The sequence below is a fragment of the Staurois parvus genome, unplaced genomic scaffold (genome assembly GCF_062004578.1).
Source record: "Staurois parvus isolate SC_StPar_1 unplaced genomic scaffold, SC_StPar_1.0 ptg001108l, whole genome shotgun sequence".
In the NCBI taxonomy this organism is placed as follows: Eukaryota; Metazoa; Chordata; class Amphibia; order Anura; family Ranidae; genus Staurois; species Staurois parvus.
The window spans coordinates 197,487-221,416 of record NW_028318904.1 but is presented as its reverse complement, the minus strand read 5'-3'; the positions used below and the strand labels follow the sequence as shown (position 1 = coordinate 221,416).

Genomic DNA, 23,930 nt, shown 5'->3' with positions numbered 1-23,930 from the left:
GTACTATTGAGATTTCCCGTACTATTAAGATTTCCCTTACTATTGGGATTTCCCGTACTATTAAGATTTCCCTTACTATTGAGATTTCCCGTACTATTGAGATTTCCCGTACTATTGAGATTTCCCGTACTATTGAGATTCCCCGTACTATTGAGATTTCCCCTACTATTGAGATTTCCCCTACTATTGAGATTCCCCGTACTATTGAGATTTCCCTTACTATTGAGATTTCCCGTACTATTGAGATTCCCCGTACTATTGAGATTTCCCCTACTATTGAGATTTCCCGTACTATTGAGATTTCCCGTACTATTGAGATTCCCCGTACTATTGAGATTTCCCCTACTATTGAGATTTCCCCTACTATTGAGATTCCCCGTACTATTGAGATTTCCCTTACTATTGAGATTTCCCGTACTATTGAGATTTCCCGTACTATTGAGATTTCCCGTACTATTGAGATTTCCCGTACTATTGAGATTTCCCGTACTATTGAGATTCCCCGTACTATTGAGATTTCCCCTACTATTGAGATTTCCCCTACTATTGAGATTCCCCGTACTATTGAGATTTCCCTTACTATTGAGATTTCCCGTACTATTGAGATTCCCCGTACTATTGAGATTTCCCCTACTATTGAGATTTCCCGTACTATTGAGATTTCCCGTACTATTGAGATTCCCCGTACTATTGAGATTTCCCCTACTATTGAGATTTCCCCTACTATTGAGATTCCCCGTACTATTGAGATTTCCCTTACTATTGAGATTTCCCGTACTATTGAGATTTCCCGTACTATTGAGATTTCCCGTACTATTGAGATTTCCCGTACTATTGAGATTTCCCGTACTTTTGAGATTTCCCGTACTATTGAGATTCCCCGTACTATTGAGATTTCTGTTCATAGTGGGAGCATTTAGCAAGAGGTGTACTAGCTGAGATCTTAGCAGTCTCATACAGTGAGGAACAGAAGGATTTGAACCCCCTGCAATTTTGCAAGTTCTCCCACTTCTCCATCATGGAGGGTCTGACATTCACATTGCAGGGGATTCCCACTCTGAGGACAGAATTCAGGAAATCACATTGTATGATTTGTAAAGAATGTATTTGTCTCGCACGGCTGAACAGAAGTATTTGAACCCCTGAGAAGATCCGTGTTAATATTTGGTACAGAAGCCTTTGTCTGCAATTACAGAGGTCAGACGTTTCCTGTAGTCCTTGGCCAGGTTTGCACTGCAACAGGGATTTTGGCCCCTCCTCCACACCGATCTCCTCTAGATCTGTCATGTTTCGGGGCTGTCGCTGAGCAACACGGAGTTTCAGCTCCCTCCAAAGATGTTCTATTGGATTTAGGTGTGGAGACTGGCTAGGCCACTCTAGAACCTTGATATGCTTCTTACAGAGTCACTCCTTGGTTCTCCTGGCTGTGTGCTTCGGGTCGTTGTCATGTTGGAAGACCCAGCCACGACCCATCTTCAATGCTCTGACTGAAGGAAGGAGGTTGTTGCTGAAAATCTCACAATAAATGGCCCCATTCATTCTCTCTTTAATACAGTGCAGTCGTCCTGTCCCCTTCGCAGAAAAGCACCCCCAAAGCATGATGTTATCATCCCCATGCTTCACAGTAGGGATGGTGTTCTTGGGATGCAACTCATCCTTTTATTTCCTCCAAACACGACGAGTGAAGTTTAGACCAAAAAGTTCTCCTTTGGTCTCATCTGACCACATGACTTTCTCCCATGTCTCCTCTGGGTCATCCAGATGGTCATTGGCAACCTTCAGACGGGCCTGGACATGTGATGACTGGAGCAGGGGAACCTTCTGTGCAATGCATGATTGGAAACCATGATGGCGTAGTGTTCTACCGACAGTGACCTTTGAAACTGTGGTCCCAGCTCTCTTCATGTCATTGACCAGCTCCTCCCTTGTAGTTCTGGGCTGATTCCTCACCTTTCGTATCATCAGTGATACCCCACGAGGTGACATCTTGCATGGAGCCCCAGTCCAAAGGGAGACTGACAGTTGTCTTTAGCCTCTTCAATTTTCTAACAATTGCTCCAACAGTTGATCTATTTTCACCAAGCTGCTTGGCAATTGCCCCTTAGCCCTTTCCAGCCTTGTGGAGGTCCACAATTTTGTCTCTGGTGTCTTTTGACAGCTCTTTGGTCTTGCCCATGGTAGTGGTTGGCGTCTGACTGACTGTGAGGTGGACAGGTGTCTTTAAAGAGCTCAGACAGGTGCTACTAAGTGAGATGAATGAGTGGAGTAGAGGGGGACTTTTTAAAGGCGCAGTAACAGGTCTTTGAGAGCCAGAATTCTTGCTGTTTCTCAGGGGTTCAAATCCTTCTGTTCAGCCGTGCGAGACAAATACATTCTTTACAAATCATACAATGGGATTTCCTGAATTCTGTCCTCAGAGTGGGAATCCCCTGCAATGTGAATGTCAGACCCTCCATGATGGAGAAGTGGGAGAACTTGCAAAATCGCAGGGGGTTCAAATACTTCTGTTCAGCAGTGCGAGACAAATACATTCTTTACAAATCATACAATGGGATTTCCTGAATTTATTTTTTAATTCTGTCTCTCAGAGTGGGAATGCACCTACAATGTGAATGTCAGACCCCTCCATGATTTCTAAGTGGGAGAACTTGCAAAATTGCAGGGGGTTCAAATACTTCTGTTCCTCACTGTATACTGTATCTCTTATCTTGCAATGGCTTCTGCATATTATGGTTGGCCCTTTGATGATGCCAGGAAATTCGACCACCACTGATAGAGACGGTCCTCAGATTATACAACGAATCAAATAAAATAAAAAAAATAGAAAAAAATAAAAATAAAACTTTATAGTTGGTTTCCAAGGCTACAATATTCTGTGACGATGATTTTGTGTTGACCCAGATGTGGTCCCAATCAGAGGGATCTAGTTGTCTATTTAGATCCGTTTCCCACCTGCGGGTATATATAGGGGGGATGCGGTGGTCGAAGTTGTAAAAAGGGAATACAAGCATGAAATGAGGCTGCGTCTATGGGGATCTTTATGACTGGCCCGTTCAAAGGGAGACATAGTATTAGTTTGGTTAGATGTTATAGTGTAGGGACCATAAAAGTGTTGTAATTGTAAATATCGAAATATTTCCGAAGCTGGGAGGCTATGTGTTTCTTGTAATGAGGCAAAGGATTTGAATTTGTTCCTTTGCAAGAAATGATGGGTACGGAGAAAGTTTTGTGGAGGTCCATAATTTGAACGAGCTAGGCGATGACCATGCTGGGGGAAAAGCTGGGTTCTTGAGATACGATAGCAAGGGGTTATGTAATGACTGGAGAAGGTAGCGAATCTTCAATTTGTCCCACAGAGATAGTAAGTGAGAGGTGACAAAAATCATATCTTCTACCATGTGACCACAGTAAGCTGAGATCTGATTGGTTGCTGGAGCTCTACGCTCCTCATTATCTGTATGAAGTGACTTTTATATTGATGGAAGATCAAACCTAACTCTGTGCCTTCTCTCTTATTTTCAGCGGCCATGGCCTATCCAGGTAAGGAGCTTCATTATTAAAAGTTTTTTAATGTTTCCTTTATTCTGTAGCAAAAATATAACTTAAAGGAGAAGTATAGCCAAAACTCTTTTGGCTGTACTTCTCCGGTGGATCCTGTGACCCTGTAGCGTCACTCAGCTGGTCCAGGCTGGGGAAATATCCTGAACAGGGGCGGACTGACTATTTGGAAACTCGGGCACTGCCCGAGGGCCTGGGGTCAGTAGGGGGCCCCATGAGATGCCCCTGGTACCTTTTTCATAGGCTTTTTTGAGTTTGGGCAAGGACACAGGGGCCCCACGATCCCCTATTGCCCGGGGGCCCCATGAGTTGTCAGCCCGCCCCTGATCCTGACTTTAATGTCAGGATCCACTCCAGGGTCTTGAGCGGCACCTGGCTCAGCCTCTAAGTGATCCACTGAGAGCCTGAGCCAGCAGCTCCCTTCTCCTTCACAGCCCAGCACTCCAATCCAAAGCAGGGGGGAGAGCAAAGAGCAGTGACTGGAAGTTAGACTCTGGCTAATGGGATGTCACCAGGCGTGTTCAGGGATGAATCCAAACCCATCTGAGCTCTCCTTCTAGGAAGTTGTCAAAGCTGTCAAACAGTCATAGGCCATTCAAATGGTTGGTGGGCTGTGTACTCCTACATAAAGAAAGAGACATATGGGTCTGGATGGAGCCAATCATGGGCAGTGAAGGCATTCTCCAGCCTATAGCACACCCATTGTATACATGCGGCTGCAGGGTGGGGAATACCTACACTTCCCATGATCGGCTGTTGACTTTGACAACTTTCTGGCCAGACAGCTCAGGTGAGTTTAAACACACCTGAGCCCATCCTTAATCATCAACGGATTAAGAAACTTAATAATTACTGTATATATAAAAAAACATATTATGACCACTAGATGGAGCTAAAGATCATAGGAAATCACTGTATCAATCTAAATAAGGTCAGAACTGGTCAGGGCCAGATGAATGCTTGTCATGTTTGATCAAGAAATTATAAACAGATCCCCAAGTTTCATGCTGAACCCCATAAACAGAGGGCTAACCCATCTGCTGATATTAATATTAGTATCTTACTGGACCCCTTGATCTTGAAAACCCATCCCAGCATCCAACATGTAACTTATGCTTTTTTTCAGTAGTCCATTGGGGGACATGGATCCTGCCCACCATTTTAATGGATAGGTCTGCTTTAGTTAAAAGTGTTTTTCCAAAGGTAGTGTTGTTTTATTGTCATCTTCTTTAATACTTGCTCTTCCTGGGATTGCTTCCTATTAGCAAAGGTAGTAGCCACTAGACGCAGCTGTGCATTATGGTTTGCCCAGTATCCATCCTGCTAGAGCCGAAGCATATACCCAGAGATCTGCTGTGCCTTTTGGTTTGCCTAGTGTCTAAACTTCTGGAGCTGAAGCATATACCCAGAGGTCTGTTGTGTATTTTGGTTTGCCTAGTGTCCAATCTCCTCAAGCTGGAGCATATACCCAGAGATCTGCTGTGCCTTTTGGTTTGCCTAGTGTCCAAACGTTTGGAGCTGAAGCATGTACCCAGAGGTCTGCTGTGTCTTTTGGTTTGCCTAGTGTTCAGTGTCCTAGAGCTGAAGCATAAACCCAGAGAACTGCTGTTCCTTTTGGTTTGCCTAGTGTCCAAACTTCTGGAGCTGAAGCATATACCCAGAGGTCTGTTGTGTATTTTGGTTTGCCAAGTGTCCAAACTTCTGGAGCTGAAGTATATACCCAGAGGTCTGCTGTGTCTTTTGGTTTGCCTAGTGTCCAGTCTCCTAGAGCTGAAGCATATACTCAGAGGTCTGTTGTGTCTTTTGGTTTGCCTAGTGTCCAGTCTCCTAGAGCTGAAGCATAAACCCCAAGCTTCCTGCTTCCTAATGTCCCTGGCTTCCTGAGAAGATTCCTAGTGTACCTCCAGTGCATCCTTCATCCTGAGAATATTCCTAGTGTATCCCCAGTGCTTCCTTGTGTCCTTGGCTTCCTGAGAGGATTCCTAGCTTATACCCAGTGCTTGTGTCATTGGCTTCCTGAGAAGATTCCTAGTGTACTCCCAGTGTTTCCTCATATCCCTGGCTTCCTGAGAAGATTCCCAGTGTACCCCCCTGTGCATCTTTGTGTTCTTGACTTCCTGAGGGGATTCCTAGTGTACCCTCAGTGCTTTTTGTGTCCTTGGCTTCCTGAGAAGATTCCTAGTGTACCCCCAGTGAGTTTTTGTGTCCCTGGCTTCCTGAGAAGATTCCTAGTGTACCCCAAGTGCTTCTTTGTGTCCTTGGCTTCCTGGAAAGATTCATAGTGTACCCCCAGTGCTTCCTTCATTCTGAGAAGATCTCTAGTGTACCCCCAGTGCTTCCTTGTGCCCCTGGCTTCCTGAGAAGATTCCTAGTGTCCAATCTCCTAGAGTCGAAGCATAAACCCTGAGATCTTCTGTTTCCATCCTCTTACAATGGAATCATCATCAGATCTTAGCGCACTTAACATAAAGGGAGCACATGGGAGATCCGAAGCTGTCATCCTATTTGTTGTAATGTGAAAAATACTGCAAAATGTTTCTCGTACAATGACTTCAGCTCATATTTTGTGGTTTCAGATAAAGAACCTAACAGGAACTCAACCCAACAAATCTACATATTTCCATTGAAAAAGTATCTGAACAGCTGGTGGCTGAAAAAGCTTGTGCCCTCCATCTATACTATAGTTCTCCTTGTGGCTCTTCCGCTCAATATAATGGCGATCATCATGTTCTTGGTGAAGGTGAAGGTGAAGAAGCCGGCAGTGGTGTACCTGCTGAACCTAGCCGCTGCCGATGTTCTCTTTGTTAGTATTCTTCCATTCCACATTGTGTACCGATTCTTAGGAAGTAACTGGCTTATGGGGGAAGGGATGTGCCAATTTGTCACTGCTGCATTTTATAGTAACATGCGTGGATCCATTCTGCTGATGACGAGTATCAGTGTGGATAGGTTCCTGGCTCTAGTCTACCCGGTCCAGTCCCTTCCCTGGCGCACAGTGAGACGAGCCTGGCTGGTGTGTTGCTGCATCTGGGTGATATCGATGGTCAGCACGGTGCCGCTTCTCATTAGGCAACAAACCCAAAAATTTCCAATCCTGAAGATCACAACTTGCTCTGATGTCCAGGATGCCGATTCTTTTTACAAGTTTTATGTTTACTATTATTTCCCCTTTTATATCGCATTTTTATATTTCTTACCTTTAACTATTATGGCCTTCTGTTACATTGGAATTGTCTGCAGCCTCAGCACCCCGAGCATTAAGGGCGCCCAGAAGAGATCCCGAGCCATCCTCCTGTCTGTGGTTGTGCTGTGTGTGTCTATCCTCTGCTTTGGCCCAGCCAATGTTATTTGGTTGATGCATTTCCTGCAGGTCTATAAACGAGCCAGTAACTTCTTGTACATCGTCTACATCGTCTCTGTCAGTATGGGCAGTGTCAGTTGTTGTGTGGATCCTCTTATCTATTACTATGCATCCTCTCAATGGCAGAGACACGTGTATAGCCTGCTGGGGTGTAGGAGAGAACATAAAACACCAGTAAACCAGCATCGGGTCCTTGTCCAAAAAGACAAGATGCAGAGAAGTACCGACAAATCTTCTGAAACTTCTCGGTTTATGTAACATTTCCAGAAAGTGATCCCCTTTATGAAGAGAAATAACTGATACAGTATATGATTTACTAATGGTTACATATTAAGCGCTTACAGTATTTGCCGATGTTGGGTTCTTTATATAACACGCTTACTTGCTGGAAATTACTTTGCAGAAAGATGCTGTTAGAATGTTCTTGTCATATTTTTGCCCAGCCCAGCCAGGTCATCTCATTCTATAAGCTGGACTTATTTATTCAAGGTTTGCCTGAGCAACAGTTAGTGTTCCTAGTGCCAGACCATGCCAGTGATTTCCAAGAAGATTCCTAGTGTACCTCCAGTGCTTCCTTCATTTTGAGAAGATGCTTACTGTACCTTCAATGCAGCTTTGTGTCCTTGGATTCCTGAGAAGATTCCTAGTGTACCCCCAGTGCATGTTTGTGTCCTTGGATTCCTGAGAAGATTTCTAGTATACCCCCAGTCATGGGCGGACTGACAACTCATGGGGCCCCCGGGCAATAGGGGATCATGGGGCCCCCGTGTCCTTGCCCAAACTCAAAAAAGCCTATGAAAAAGGTACAAAGGGTATCTCATGGGGCCCCTACTGACCCCGGGCCCTCGGGCAGTGCCCTAGTTTCCAAATGGTCAGTCCGCCCCTGCCCCCAGTGTATCTTTGTGTTCTTGGCTTCCTGAGAAGATTCCTAGTGTACACCCAGTGCTTCCTTCATTCTGAGATGATTACTAGTGTACCCCCAGTGCTTCCTCGTGTCCCTGACTTCCTGAGAAGTTTCCTAGTGTACGCCCAGTGCATCTTTGTGTCCTTGGCTTCCTGAGAAGATTCCTAGTGTACACCCAGTGCTTCCTTCATTCTGAGATGATTACTAGTGTACCCCCAGTGCTTCCTCATGTCCCTGATTTCCTGAGAAGTTTCATAGTGTACCCCGAGTGCATCTTTGTGTCCTTGGATTCCTGAGAAGATTCCTAGTATACCCCCAGTGCATCTTTGTGTTCTTGGCTTCCTGAGAGGATTCCTAGTGTACCCCCAGTGCATGTTTGTGTTCTTGGATTCCTGAGAAGATTCCTAGTGTACACCCAGTGCTTCCTTCATTCTGAGAAGATTACTAGTGTACCCCCAGTGCTTCCTCGTGTCCCTGACTTCCTGAGAAGTTTCCTAGTGTACCCCCAGTGCATCTTTGTGTCCTTGGATTCCTGAGAAGATTCCTAGTATACCTCCAGTGCATCTTTGTGTTCTTGGCTTCCTGAGAGGATTCCTAGTGTACCCCCAGTGCATCTTTGTGTTCTTGGCTTCCTGAGAAGATTCCTAGTGTACCCTCAGTACATCTGGGGTACACTAGTTTTTACAGCGGCTGTTTTTGGCTTTTGATGTTTTTTTTCTACAGCCAGTAAAACCCACAGCATGTTCTCCAAGTGTCCATACACACATAGACTGAAATCAACGTTTTTTGGCAGGGACAGTTTTTGGCTGAAAAAAAAAGCCCAGGACTAGTTTTTTTAGCTGTAAAAATGTTCTAACGCTGAAAAATGAGTCATAACATGGTAAAATGCCACAAAACTGCGTATTTGGATTTTTTTTACCAAAAACACCTAAAAGATGCTAAAAACCACAAACACGGAAAAACGTGGGAAAACAGCTAAATGCGGAAAAAAACGCTAATGCAAAAACGATAAAAAAAGCTGAAAAATGTGACTTTACACAGCTACCGTTACCAGCATTATTAAACCCCCCCCCCCCCCAGTGTGCATGGGGAGCCTAATACTCCTGTTATTCCTGTGAGTCCGGTATTCTGTGCTTTCGAAGACCCTTATCTCATTGCTTCCCTGTCCTCCTAGATCAGCTGTAGCTAGGATCAGAGGTGTATTTACCACAAGGCAAACAAGGCATTTGCCTAGGGTGGCATATTTCAGGGGGGCAGCACTGCCCCTTGGAAGAAGGGATTGAAGAAGGGACACACGCGGCATGGAGACCTGGTGTGTTCCGAGAGAGGCTGCGGGTTTCATGGCGGTGTATGCACAACCCAACTCTTATTCCCGGGGATGTCCAGAGTTGTGAAAGAAGGTTAGTGTCTATCTCTCTCTTGCTGTGGGGGATGACGACTGGTGTATGGGGGGCAGTGATAGTGGAAGGCTTTCTTGGGTGGGGAGCTGGGGTGTTGTTGGTCAATGTCAGTCTCTCTCTGTGGGGGGCAATTTTTTGTGCTGCCAAGGGCAGCACGACCCCTAAATACACCACTGGCTAGGATGGGTGTGCTATCTGATAACGTTGCCATCCAGCATACAGGCTGCACAGGGGATCCACAATCTCAACCATTTGTGACAGCCCCCATTCGTGACAGCCCCCATTCGTGACAGCCCCCATTCGTGACAGCCCCCATTCGTGACAGTCCCCATTCGTGACAGTCCCCATTAGTGACAGTCCCCATTAGTGACAGTCCCCATTAGTGACAGCCCCCATTTGTGACAGTCCCCATTAGTGACAGTCCCCATTAGTGACAGTCCTTAGAATATCTTGCTAAAATGTCCTTTGAACGTGTTGTTAGAATGTCCTTGGAATGTGTTGTTGCGCAGTCTGTGGAGAGATGGTTTGTCCCTGTATGTTGTACAGCGAGTCATTTCAGTCTGGGTCATGGTCAAGGGGATAATGTCTTCCAAAATAACGGAAATGAATGTCTCTTGTTATATGTGTTACTTGTGCAATTTCGTAGGGGAATGTGTTAAAATGTCAAATGATATTTAGTTGGGAGATCATATATTGCAACTTTCCTAGATTCAGGGAAGCCTACCCCACCTCCACCTAAGACCTGTACAGGCGTACCTCGTTTTACGAACTTAATGCATTCTGCGGGACTTTTCATATTGTGAAAATGTTTTAAACCGAAATGCGGTTTCCCATAGGAATGCATTGAAAACCAATTTAACCACTTGAGCTCCAGAGGATTTACCCCCCTTAATGACCACGCCTCTTTTTGCTACTCGGCGCTGCACTAATTCAACTGATAATTGCGCGGTCATGCAATGCTGCACCCAAACAAAATTTACGTCCTTTTTTTCACACAAATAGAGCTTTCTTTCGGTGTAATTTGATCACCTGTGCGCTTTTTATTTTTCACGCTATAAACAAAAAAAGGCCCAAAATTTTGAAGAAAAACACTATTTTTTACTTTCAGCTATAAAAAATATATAGTAAACTCAAAGTTGGTTATAAATTTAGGCCAAAATGTATTCTGCTCCATGTTTTTGGTAAAAAAAATCCCAATAAGTGTATATTGATTGCTTTGTGTGACAGTTATAGCGTCTACAAACTATGGTATAGATACTGCAATTTACGCCATTTTTCTGCTATACAGCGCTGCGCTAGTTTAACAGACAATTGCGCGGTCATGCAATACGGTACATAAATGAAATTTACATATTTTTTTCCCCCACAAATTCAGCTTTCTTTTGGTGGTATTTGATCGCCTGTGCGGTTTTTATTTTTTGCGCTTTAAAAAAAAGGCTGACAATTTTGAGGAAAAAAAAAACAATATTTTGGACTTTTTGCTATAAAACATGTCCAGTAAAAAAAAATGCAAAAATCAAATTTAGTCATAAATTTCTGCCAAAATGCATTCTGCGACATGTCTTTGCTATAAAAAACCCCAATGCGTGTAAATTAATTGGTTTACGTGAAAGTTATAGCGTTTACAAATGGCGGGAAAGATACTGGGATTTTTAGAGGTTTTTTTTATACTAATAATGGCAGCGATCAGCGACTTATGGCAGCGATCAGCGACTTATGGCAGCGACCAGCGACTTATGGCGAGACTGCGGCGGACGTTCTGACATTGGGGGGTACTGACTTGGGGTCACTGACATCCCCAAAAACACTAATACAGTGATCAGTGCAAAAAAAAAAAAACTGACACTGTACTAATGGCACTGGGGAGGAAGGGGTTAACTTTATTTTGCAGGGAAGGGTTATAGGAGTGAGGGGGAGTGTTTTACTAGGGGGAGGGGCAGGGGGTGTGTACTGGGCGGGACAAGGCTGATCGAGAAAGAGAAACTGTTCTTTCTCGATCAGCTCATCCTCGAGCTGACAGGGAAGTGACAGACAGCACAGCTACTGCAGCTGTGCTCTCTGTCACTGTTTGCTGCCGATCGCCGGGACATAGCCTCTAAGGAGCGGCTGTGACCCGGCGACTGACATCTGCGGCGGTGATCCGCGGGACAAATAGGGCGGCGGTGCGCCTCGCACGCACCCCCTATTTGTTTACAAAACACACGTTTAAAACGTGGTTTTGCCTGCGAGTGCCGCCCTGCCGCCGTATATGTACAGTGGCTGGGCGGCATGCGGTTAATCCCTTCCGGAGGTCAGAAAAAAGTTAAACAAAAGTATTTTATCCATTCAAAACTCTTTATAAAAGTGCACTTTAAAGGCATAAATACTGTACAGGGACATGATTAAAAATGACTTTGTAAATGCACTGAAAACCAATTACTCTGTTCTGGAGGTCAGAAAAAAGTCAGAAAAAGTTTTATCTGTTCATAACTCTTTAGAAAGTGCAGTTTAAAGGCATAAATACTGTACAGGGACGTGATTAAAGAAAAATGTGTAAATGTATTGAAAACCAATGAATCCGTTCGTATTGCGAAAAGGCATTATTTTCAATGGATTTTTATTCGTAAACTGAAATCTATGTTAACCGAGGCGTTCGTTAACCGAGGTACACCTGTACTTGAATCACCTCCATCAGATCATGCCCTGTAGCTATCACCTTTCGTATCCCCTCCCCCTTAATTTAGATTGTAAGCTCCACGAGCAAGACCCTCCTATTCTTTCTGTACTGAAATGTATTGTAATTGTACTGTCTCCATTTATATTGTACAGCGCTGCGCAAACTGTTGGCACCATATAAATCCTGTATAATAATAATAAAAACATCATGCTTAAAAACTGTGGCACATTAACGATGTCCAGCCTCCATGCGCACATCCTAATCTCGCTACTTTGTATCCCTTTTTGTCTAAATAAATTTTCCAACTTCCTCACTATGAGCAGAGGGTGTTCTTTTCCTTACCAGATAACCTAAAGAGGATTTACGGTCACCCCCATATTCATTTTTTTCCTCCACCCTCACCTGTCACACAGTATTGTCCACAATTCAGGTCCAGTGGTGTTCTGCTGTGATGTGCTGTGCCACTGTCAGAACCTGGGCCCTGAGCTGCCATCTTTGATCATGGCGACAAGTGTCAGGTGCCTCTTCCTGATTCAAGCAACCTGGCACCCCAATGGACCCACCCACCTCCTGCTGCATGAATGGAATGGACAAGGAGTGGGCAGGAGGGGCGGCTGCCCTTGGCGTAGTGGTATCCTGAAAGGTGGTGGCACCCATATGGAGTTCCTACTTACAAGGTGTCAACAATAGTGAAATGGAACATGAAGCATTCTGGCAGGGCTGGGACAAGGGGTGGTCAGGAGGGGAAGCTGCCTTGGGCACAGTGGTAGCCTGGGAGGTGGTGGAGGAGGGGGGACTCATATGGAGTTCCTACTTACAAGGTGTCAACAATAGTGAAATGGAACATGAAGCATTCTGGCAGGGCTGGGACAAGGGGTGGTCAGGAGGGGAAGCTGCCTTTGGCACAGTGGTATCCTCGGAGGTGGTGGTGGAGGTGGTGGTGGAGGAGGGGGGACTCATATGGAGTTCCTACCTACAAAGTGTCAAGAATAGTGAAATGGAACATGAAGCATTCTGGCAGGGCTGGGACAAAGGGTGGGCAGAAGGGGCAGCTGCCCTGGGCGTAGTGGTATCCTGGGAGGTGGTGGGGGGGGCACCCGAATGGAGTTCCTACCTACAAGGTGTCAAGAATAGTGAAATGGAACCTGAAGAATTCTGGCAGGGCTGGGACAAGGGGTGGGCAGGAGGGGTGGCTGCCCTGGGCGCAGTGGTATCCTGGGAGGTGGTGGGGGGGGGCACCCGAATGGAGTTCCTACCTACAAGGTGTCAAGAATAGTGAAATGGAACCTGAAGCATTCTGGCAGGGCTGGGACAAGGAGTGGGCAGGAGCAGGGGCGGACTGGCCATTTGGAAACTCGGGCACTGCCTGAGGGCCCAGGGTCGGTAGGGGGCCCCATGAGATGCCCCTGGTGCCTTTTTCATAGGCTTTTTTGAGTTTGGGCAAGGACACAGGGGCCCCATGATCCCCTAATGGCCGGGGGCCCCATGAGTTGTCAGTCCCCTGGGCAGGAGGGGGGCTGCCCTAGGCACAGTGGTATCCTGGGAGGTGGTGTTGGGTGGCACCCATATTGAGTTCCTACCTACAAGGTGTCAAGAATAGTGACACCAGCTTCACTACTCCTGTTAGCTTGGCGCTGGAGGAGACGAGAACAGCTGGGAGGGCGTGCAGGTTGAGCTCTCTCTTCAAGTCTACAAGATTTACACAGTGATTGGATTTGGGGCTGGAAGGACAGATGGGAGTCCAGGATTACACCGAGTACCCTGGCATGAGGGGAGGGACTGATGGTTGTATTCTTACATTATTGATAGAAACAATGGAGTACTGACGGGATACTTTTTTTATTTGCACTAACATTCCCCTTCTTCAAGGTCCAAGCAGGACTATTACAATGTTGGACTCCAACGTCAGTACTCACTTGTTTCTGTTGCAAATGCACTAATACGGCTACAATCACCTCATACATTATTGATGACACTGTACAAGCACTGACTAGCTATTGGGCCACTCTTGCTGACTGGTACTGGTATAGAAAACTGTACTGGTTCTGACTGGTGATCAGGACACTGGTGCCGGCTCTCACAGGTGTAGAACACTGTACACGTTCAGAGTGTGATCAGGACACTGGTGTCAGCTCTCACTGGTACAGAACACTGTACTGGTTCTGACTGGTGATCAGGACACTGGTGTCAGCTCTCACTGGTACTGAACACTGTACTGGTTCTGACTGGTGATCAGGACACTGGTGTCGGCTCTTACTGGTACAGAACACTGTACTGGTTCTGACTGGTGATCAGGACACTGGTGTCAGCTCTCACTGGTACTGAACACTGTACTGGTTCTGACTGGTGATCAGGACACTGGTGTCAGCTCTCACTGGTACTGAACACTGTACTGGTTCTGACTGGTGATGAGGACACTGGTGTCGGCTCTCACTGGTACAGAACACTGTACTGGTTTTGAGTGGTGATCAGGACACTGGTGTCAGCTCTCACTGGTACAGAACACTGTACTGGTTCTGACTGGTGATCAGGACACTGGTGTCGGCTCTCACTGGTACAGAACACTGTACTGGTTCTGACTGGTGATCAGGACACTGGTGTCGGCTCTCACTGGTACAGAACACTGTACTGGTTCTGACTGGTGATGAGGACACTGGTGTCGGCTCTCACTGGTACAGAACACTGTACTGGTTTTGAGTGGTGATCAGGACACTGGTGTCAGCTCTCACTGGTACAGAACACTGTACTGGTTCTGACTGGTGATCAGGACACTGGTGTCAGCTCTCACTGGTACTGAACACTGTACTGGTTCTGACTGGTGATCAGGACACTGGTGTCGGCTCTCACTGGTACAGAACACTGTACTGGTTCTGACTGGTGATGAGGACACTGGTGCCGGCTCTCACTGGTACAGAACACTGTACTGGTTCTGACTGGTGATGAGGACACTGGTGCCGGCTCTCACTGGTACAGAACACTGTACTGGTTCTGACTGGTGATGAGGACACTGGTGATGGCTCTCACAGGTGTAGAACACTGTACTGGTTCTGACTGATGATGAGGACACTGGTGTCGGCTCTCACTGGTACAGAACACTGTACTGGTTTTGAGTGGTGATCAGGACACTGGTGTCGGCTCTCACTGGTACAGAACACTGTACTGGTTCTGACTGGTGATCAGGACACTGGTGTCAGCTCTCACTGGTACTGAACACTGTACTGGTTCTGACTGGTGATCAGGACACTGGTGTCGGCTCTCACTGGTACAGAACACTGTACTGGTTCTGACTGGTGATGAGGACACTGGTGTTAGCTGGTACTGGTATTGAATATTGAACACTGTACTAGTTCTGGACGGTACTGGTACTGAACACAGTGCTGATCCTGACTGGGGATCAGGACATTGTTGCTGGCTTGTACTGGTATAGAACACTGTACTGGTACTGATTGGTACTAGTATTGAACCCAGTACTGGTTCTGACTGGTGATCAGGGACTCAAACTGACTGGTACTAGTATTTAACCCAGTACTGGTTCTGACTGGTGATCAGTACACTCTTCCTGGCTCATTGTATATACAGTGAGGAACGGAAGTATTTGAACCCCCTGCGATTTTGCAAGTTCTCCCACTTAGAAATCATGGAGGGTCTGACATTCCCATTGCAGGGGATTCCCACTCTGAGGACAGAATTCAGGAGATCACATTGTATGATTTGTAAAGAATGTATTTGTATCGCACGGCTGAACAGAAGGATTTGAACACCTAAGAAACAGCAAGAATTCTGGCTCTCAAAGACCTGTTACTGAGCCTTTATAAAGTCCCCCTCTACTCCACTCATTCATCTCACTTAGTAGCACCTGTCTGAGCTCTTGAAAGACACCTGTCCACCCCACAGTCAGTCAGACGCCAACTACTACCATGGGCAAGACCAAAGAGCTGTCAAAAGACACCAGAGACAAAATTGTGGACCTCCACAAGGCTGGAAAGGGCTACGGGGCAATTGCCAAGCAGCTTGGTGAAAATAGATCAACTGTTGGAGCAATTGTTAGAAAATGGAAGAGGCTAAAGACGACTGTCAGTCTCCCTCGGACTGGGGCTCCATGCAAGATGTCACCTCGTGGGGTATCACTGATGATAAGAAAGGTGAGGAATCAGCCCAGAACTACAAGGGAGGAGCTGGTCAATGACATGAAGAGAGCTGGGACCACAGTTTCACAGGTCACTGTCGGTAGAACACTACGCCGTCACGGTTTCCAATCATGCATTGCACAGAAGGTTCCTCTGCTCAAGTCATCACATGTCCAGGCCCGTCTGAAGGTTCCCCTGCTCCAGTCATCACATGTCCAGGCCCGTCTGAAGTTTGCCAATGACCATCTGGATGATCCAGAGGAGGCATGGGAGAAAGTCATGTGGTCAGATGAGACCAAAGGAGAACTTTTTGGTCTAAACTTCACTCGTCGTGTTTGGAGGAAAAAGAAGGATGAGTTGCATCCCAAGAACACCATCCCTACTGTGAAGCATGGGGGTGGTAACATCATGCTTTGGGGGTGCTTTTCTGTGAAGGGGACAGGACGACTGCACTGTATTAAGGAGAGGATGAATGGGGCCATTTATTGTGAGATTTTGAGCAACAACCTCCTTCCCTCAGTCAGAGCATTGAAGATGGGTCATGGCTGGGTCTTCTAACATGACAACGACCCGAAGCACACAGCCAGGAGAACCAAGGAGTGGCTCCGTAAGAAGCATATCAAGGTTCTGGAGTGGCCTAGCCAGTTTCCAGACCTAAATCCAATAGAACATCTTTGGAGGAAGCTGAAACTCCATGTTGCTCAGCGACAGCCCCGAAACCTGACAGATCTGGAGGAGATCTGTGTGGAGGAGTCGGCCAAAATCCCTGTTGCAGTGCAAACCTGGCCAAGGACTACAGGAAACGTCTGACCTCTGTAATTGCAAACAAAGGCTTCTGTACCAAATATTAACACAGATCTTCTCAGGGGTTCAAATACTTCTGTTCAGCCGTGCGAGACAAATACATTCTTTACAAATCATACAATGGGATTTCCTGAATTTTTTTTAATTCTGTCTCTCAGAGTGGGAATGCACCTACAATGTGAATGTCGGACCCCTCCGTGATTTCTAAGTGGGAGAACTTGCAAAATTGCAGGGGGTTCAAATACTTCTGTTCCTCACTGTAAGTATTGTAGAGGACCTGATGAACACTTGCCAATCCCTTCATAACGTGGCCCGATACCACCTCTGTTGGTTGCCCCCTGAGCTCTGGTTATTGTTTGCTTCTGTCTGCTGCTGGGGAAAGTACCTGGCAATAGTTATAGATATTTATATCTCCCTGGCCAACCACTAGGAGGTTTATTGCCAGTGGTGGAATACATTTTGGAGGCACCTTCTGGAAGGTCTCCTACCGCCCCGGTTCTTCCTAGGCAAGGTGAGTAGCTGCTCTCCTGACCTCCTGAGCCCACCGCCTGGAGAGACACATGAGCTTAGAGAAAGGTATGCCCAGTTGTGGGTCCTGACACTGCCCGAGTGGAGGTGAGGCACAGGAGGTACCTTCTGAAAGGTCTCCTACCACCCCGGTTCTTCCTAGGCAAGGTGAGTATCTGCTCTCCTGACCTCCTGAGCCCACCTCCTGGAGAGACACATGAGCTTAGAGAAAGGTACGCCCAGTTGTGGGTCCTGACGCTGGCACTGCCCGAGTGGAGGTGAGGCACAGGAGGTACCTTCTGGAAGGTCTCCTACCGCCCCGGTTCTTCCTAGGCAAGGTGAGTAGCTGCTCTCCTGACCTCCTGAGCCCACCGCCTGGAGAGACACATGAGCTTAGAGAAAGGTACGCCCAGTTGTGGGTCCTGACACTGCCCGAGTGGAGGTGAGGCACAGGAGGTACCTTCTGGAAGGTCTCCTACCGCCCCGGTTCTTCCTAGGCAAGGTGAGTAGCTGCTCTCCTGACCTCCTGAGCCCACCGCCTGGAGAGACACATGAGCTTAGAGAAAGGTACGCCCAGTTGTGGGTCCTGACGCTGGCACTGCCCGAGTGGAGGTGAGGCACAGGAGGTACCTTCTGGAAGGTCTCCTACCGCCCCCGGTTCTTTCTAGGCAAGGTGAGTAGCTGCTCTCCTGACCTCCTGAGCCCACCGCCTGGAGAGACACATGAGCTTAGAGAAAGGTACGCCCAGTTCTGACACTGGCACTGCCCGAGTGGAGGTGTCACACAGGAGTGGTGAAGCCAAGTTCTGGACTGGAGCTCTGGAGAGGAACTTTGTCTGCTGGAGAGATAATGCACACATGCTGGATGTCGGCTTCCATACGCCTAGTCATGGGTTGGAGATCTGAGCTATCACCGCCCTGTGTACAGTTAGTCAGAACGACCACATGGAACGACGCCGCTGACCACAGGACATCTGTCTGACGCGGATAGCGATGATAACATCATCTGTGTTATATATAGAATAATCAGAGAACGCAGAGATGAAGATCACATGATCACAGCGCAGCATTTCCTGCTGCCACATTCCGGGCCTTGTGATAAGCGAGGATTCAGTTATGAATGAGAAATCACACTTCTACATAACAGAATGGAGAATACATTTTAGGAAATACAAGCGGTGAACATACTTGGATGTAACTGGGTCTCAGTCTCCTTTCAGTTCCTGTACAGCAGAGCTCAGACTAGGGGAAAGAAAAAATGTGCAACTCAGAAAGATGCTGAATGGAGGAGAGAGCAGAGTGATGAGCTCACCAGTCTGCTGCTTTTCCTTTCACTGTCTAACCATTGATTGGGGGGAGACCAGTAAGTATTGGGCCTCATGCAAACTGGGCATTATAACAACTCAAGTAGCATTTTGCCTCTTTTTTCATGAACAGTTTTTAGAGGTTTTTTTTAGCATTTGCTATTTAAACTCCCACTTTCCCACAATGCATCTCTGAATAGTCATTGTGTAGGTGTTTAGATGCCATTTTCAGAGCAGAGAGAGCACTGTGTTGTTCAGGAGCTATCTTTCTTTTCGTTGCTACGTCCATTATGGATCCTGTAATGCAGAAAACTGAGGATTCTGTTAGGGATGGTGAAGAGACAGAGACAGCTGAAGGAGAGAAGCAGCCATTGCTGACGATTCTGGACCCATCCTGTGATATCCTGTTGTGTGTCCTCCATATGTCCATAAAAGGAATTTCTTGTTTGTACCCAACTCAGTGAACTGAGACAATGAGGCAGCATAGGACATTGGGAAATGTCTATAAAAGGAATTTCCTGTTTGCACACAGTTCAGTCAGCTGAGACAATGAGGGAGCAAAGGACATTGGGAAATGTCTATAAAAGGAATTTCCTGTTTGCACACAGTTCAGCCAGCTGAGACAATGAGGCAGCAAAGGACATTGGGAAATGTTCCTGTTTGTACACAGCACAGGTCAGACAATAAGAATACGGGCAGGAAAGCACACTGGGAAAGAAAGGGCGCTGAAGGAACAATTCAGCCATCTGAGACAATGAGGCAGCAAAAGACATTGGGAAATGTCCATAAAAGGAATTTCCTGTTTGTACACAGTTCAGTCAGCTGAGACAATGAGGGAGCAAAGGACATTGGGAAATGTCTGTAAAGGGAATTTCCTGTTTGCACACAATTCAGTCAACTGAGACAATGAGGCAGCATAGGACATTGGGAAATGTCTATAAAAGGACTTTCCTGTTTGCACACAGTTCAGCCAGCTGAGACAATGAGGCAGTAAAGGACATTGGGAAATGTTCCTGTTTGTACACAGCACAGGTCAGACAATAAGAAAACGGGCAGGAAAGCACACTGGGAAAGAAAGGGCGCTGAAGGAACAGTTCAGCCATCTGAGACAATGAGGCAGCAAAAGACATTGGGAAATGTCCATAAAAGGAATTTCCTGTTTGCACACAGTTCAGTCAGCTGAGACAATGAGGCAGCATAGGACATTGGCAAATGTCCGTTTGCACACAGCACAGGTCAGACAATGAAAGCAAGAGCAGCAAAGCACACTAGGAAGTGTAGGAATTTACTGTAGAAAAATGTCAATGTCCAAATATATTGGTTTAAAAAAAGTCTAAAAAATTCTTATAAACACCGAATAATCTAGTTTTTCAGCGTTAAAGCGTTTTTATAGCTGAAAAAAATCCTCTTCAAACGCAGAATTTCTGTTTTATTTTTTCAGCCTGAAAACACCCCTGCAAAAAAATGTTGATTAAAGCCTATGTGTGCATGGACATGCATGCAGTGGAGTTTACTGGCTGGAAAGAAAGGGCACTGAAGGAACAGTTCAGCCAGCTGAGACAATGAGGCAGCAAAGGACATTGGCAAATGTCCATAAAAGGAATTTCCTGTTTGTACACAATTCGGTCAGCTGAGACAATGGGACAGCAAAGGACATTTGGAAATGTCCATAAAAGGGATTTCCTGTTTGCAAACAGTTCAGTCAGTGTAGACAATGAAGCAGCAAAAGAAATTGGGAAATGTCCATTTAACAGAATTTCCTGTTTGCACACAGTTCAGTCAGAGGAGACAATGAGGTAGCAAAGGGCATTGAGAAATGTCCGTAAAAGGAATTTCTTGTGTGCACAATTCAGTCAGCTGAGACAATGAGGCCGCAAAGGGCATTTGGAAATGTTCCTGTTTGTACACAGCACAGGTCAGACAATGAAAGCAAGAGCAGCAAAGCACACTGGGAAGCAAAGGACATTGAAGGAACAATTCAGCCGGCTGAGACAATAAGGTAGCAAAGGACATTGGGAAATGTCCATAAAAGGAATTTTCTGTATGCACAATTCAGTCAGTTGAGACAGTGAGGCATCAAAGGACATTGACAAATGTTAATGTTTGCACACAGCACAGGTCAGACAATGAAAGTATCAGCAGCAAAGCACACTGGGAAGCAAAGGCCATTGGAGGAACAGTTCAGCCAGCTGAGAAAGTGAGGCAGCAAAGGACATTGGGAAATGTCCACAAAAGGAATTTCCTGCTTGCACACAATTCAGTCAGCTGAGACAATGAGACAGCATAGGACACTGGCAAATGTTCAAGTTTGCACACAGCACAGGTCAGACAATGAAAGCAAGAGCAGCAAAGCACACTGGGAAATGTAGGAATTTACTGTAGAAAAATGTCAGTGTCCAAATATATTGGTTTAAAAAAAAGCACGAGTCTCAAAAATGCTCATAAACACTGAATAAGCGAGTTTGTCAGCGTTTTTCAGTGTTAGAGCGTTTTTATAGCTGGAAAAATCCTCTTGAAAAGCAGGATTTCTGGGGGGGGGGGGGGGGTTTCCAGCTTGAAAATACTCCTGCAAAAAAATGCTGATAAAAGCCTATGTGCGCATGGACACATAGGATAACATGTTGGCTGCAGAAAAATTGCCTGACACCCAAAACAACCGCTGTAAATACATCCAGTATGCATGAGGCCTTCTATGCAGCATAGAAAAATCAGGTGTCCACCTCTGCTACACAAGGACTGTGCTCTGTGGCAGAGCTGTGTAAATCTCAGGATTGGATGAAGAGAAAGAAGGGTTCCTTGTCGGGAGTTCACCTTTAGAGGAGACTAGCATTTATTGTTTGTGAGTCTGCAAAGCATTGCAAACATGACCAGCTCAGGTCCATACTGAGGTACTAGTAGCCAGCAACAATAGCCCCCCTCCCTCAACAGTAGATCCATCCCAGTAACAATTGACCCTCCCGAAGAACATAAATCCCACCTTCCCAGCAAAAATATATCCCCCATCAGAAACAATAGACTTCCCCACAATAATAGATCCCCCATCAGCAACAATAGGCTCCTCCACAATAATAGATCCCCCATCAGCATCAATAGGCTCCTCCACAATAATAGATCCCCCATCAGCAACAATAGGCTCCTCCACAATAATAGATCCCCATCAGCAACAATAGACTTCCCCACAATAATAGATCCCCCATCAGCAACAATAGGCTCCTCCACAATAATAGATCCCCATCAGCAACAATAGACTTCCCCACAATAATAGATCCCCCATCAGCATCAATAGGCTCCTCCACAATAATAGATCCCCCATCAGAAACAATAGACTTCCCCACAATAATAGATCCCCCATCAGCATCAATAGGCTCCTCCACAATAATAGATCCCCCATCAGAAACAATAGACTTCCCCACAATAATAGATCCCCCATCAGAAACAATAGGCTCCTCCACAATAATAGATCCCCCATCAGAAACAATAGGCTCCTCCACAATAATAGATCCTCCATCAGCAACAATAGGCTCCTCCACAATAATAGATTCAGCATCAATAGGCTCCTCCACAATAATAGATCCCCCATCAGCAACAATAGGCTCCTCCACAATAATAGATCCCCATCAGCAACAATAGACTTCCACACAATAATAGATCCCCCATCAGCATCAATAGGCTCCTCCACAATAATAGATCCCCCATCAGAAACAATAGACTTCCCCACAATAATAGATCCCCCATCAGCATCAATAGGCTCCTCCACAATAATAGATTCCCCATCAGCAACAATAGACTTCCCCACAATAATAGATCCCCCATCAGAAACAATAGACTTCCCCACAATAACAGATCCCCCATCAGCAACAATAGGCTCCTCCACAATAATAGATCCCCATCAGCAACAATAGACTTCCCCACAATAATAGATCCCCCATCAGCATCAATAGGCTCCTCCATAATAATAGATCCCCCATCAGCAACAATAGGCTCCTCCACAATAATAGATCCCCATCAGCAACAATAGACTTCCACACAATAATAGATCCCCCATCAGCAACAATAGGCTCCTCCACAATAATAGATCCCCATCAGCAACAATAGACTTCCCCACAATAATAGATCCCCCATCAGCATCAATAGGCTCCTCCACAATAATAGATTCCCCATCAGCAACAATAGACTTCCCCACAATAATAGATCCCCCATCAGAAACAATAGACTTCCCCACAATAACAGATCCCCCATCAGCAACAATAGGCTCCTCCACAATAATAGATCCCCATCAGCAACAATAGACTTCCCCACAATAATAGATCCCCCATCAGCATCAATAGGCTCCTCCACAATAATAGATCCCCCATCAGCAACAATAGGCTTCTCCACAATAATAACCCCCCCCAGTGAGAATATATCCTTATATATAGACCCTCCAACACACCCCAGCACCCTTTCAGGTGCAACCCCCCCCCCCCCCCCACATTCCTGCTGAAACACATGAAACCACGCAGGTTTTATTGGACATGTACTATGGCGCCAAGTCCCAATTCCTTCAGAAATAGTTCATTATTTTATAATAGACCTTCGGGTACCCAAGGAATACACGTGACATAATAATGCCGAGTCTGGGGTCACACTGCAGCAGCTTCCACTTGATCCAAGATCTTAGAATGTGACATTGCGTCTTCTTGATGTGTTTTTCATGCTTTTTTATATATTTTTTTGTAGGTAGAGTAGACTGCTCAGCTCACTTAGCAGAGGCATTGCTGCTAATGTGACAGTTTCTGCTGGTTGTTAGGGAGCTGGTACCCGCCAGCATCCTAACAACCAATGGCTCATCCCTTCCCTGCTTAGTAAAACACTCCAGGGTATACAGTAACCCCAGGGACATCCCCCTATGGGGACTTGCTGAGTTCCAGAGCAGAATCCTGGCATGTGGATGGGCTGTACTGGAGTGGGGGTCTATGGTAGGTGCAGTGGTGGGGGGATTGAGGAGCAGACCAGTGCTGGCTCTCACTGTATTGGTGCTGACTGGTGATCAGAGACTGGAATTGACTGGTACTAGTGTTGAACCCGGTACTGGTTCTGACTGGTGAGGAGGACACTGGTGCCGGCCCTCACTGGTACAGAACACTGTATTGGTGCTGACTGGTGATAAATTATACTGGTGTCAGCTCTCACTGGTATAGAACACTGTACTGGTTCTGACTGGTGATCAGGGACTGGAACTGACTGGCACTAGTGTTGAGCCCGGTACTGGTTCTGACTGGTGACCAGGGACTGGAACTGACTGGCACTAGTATTGAATCCGGTACTGGT

The 23,930-nt window shown here is 46.2% G+C and overlaps 1 pseudogene; it reads left to right on the top strand.

Moving 5' to 3' along the window:
- The first annotated feature begins 6,201 nt into the window (after positions 1 to 6,201).
- On the top strand, positions 6,202 to 8,046 carry LOC149440233 (proteinase-activated receptor 1 pseudogene; annotated as a pseudogene).
- Positions 8,047 to 23,930: the final 15,884 nt, after the last annotated feature.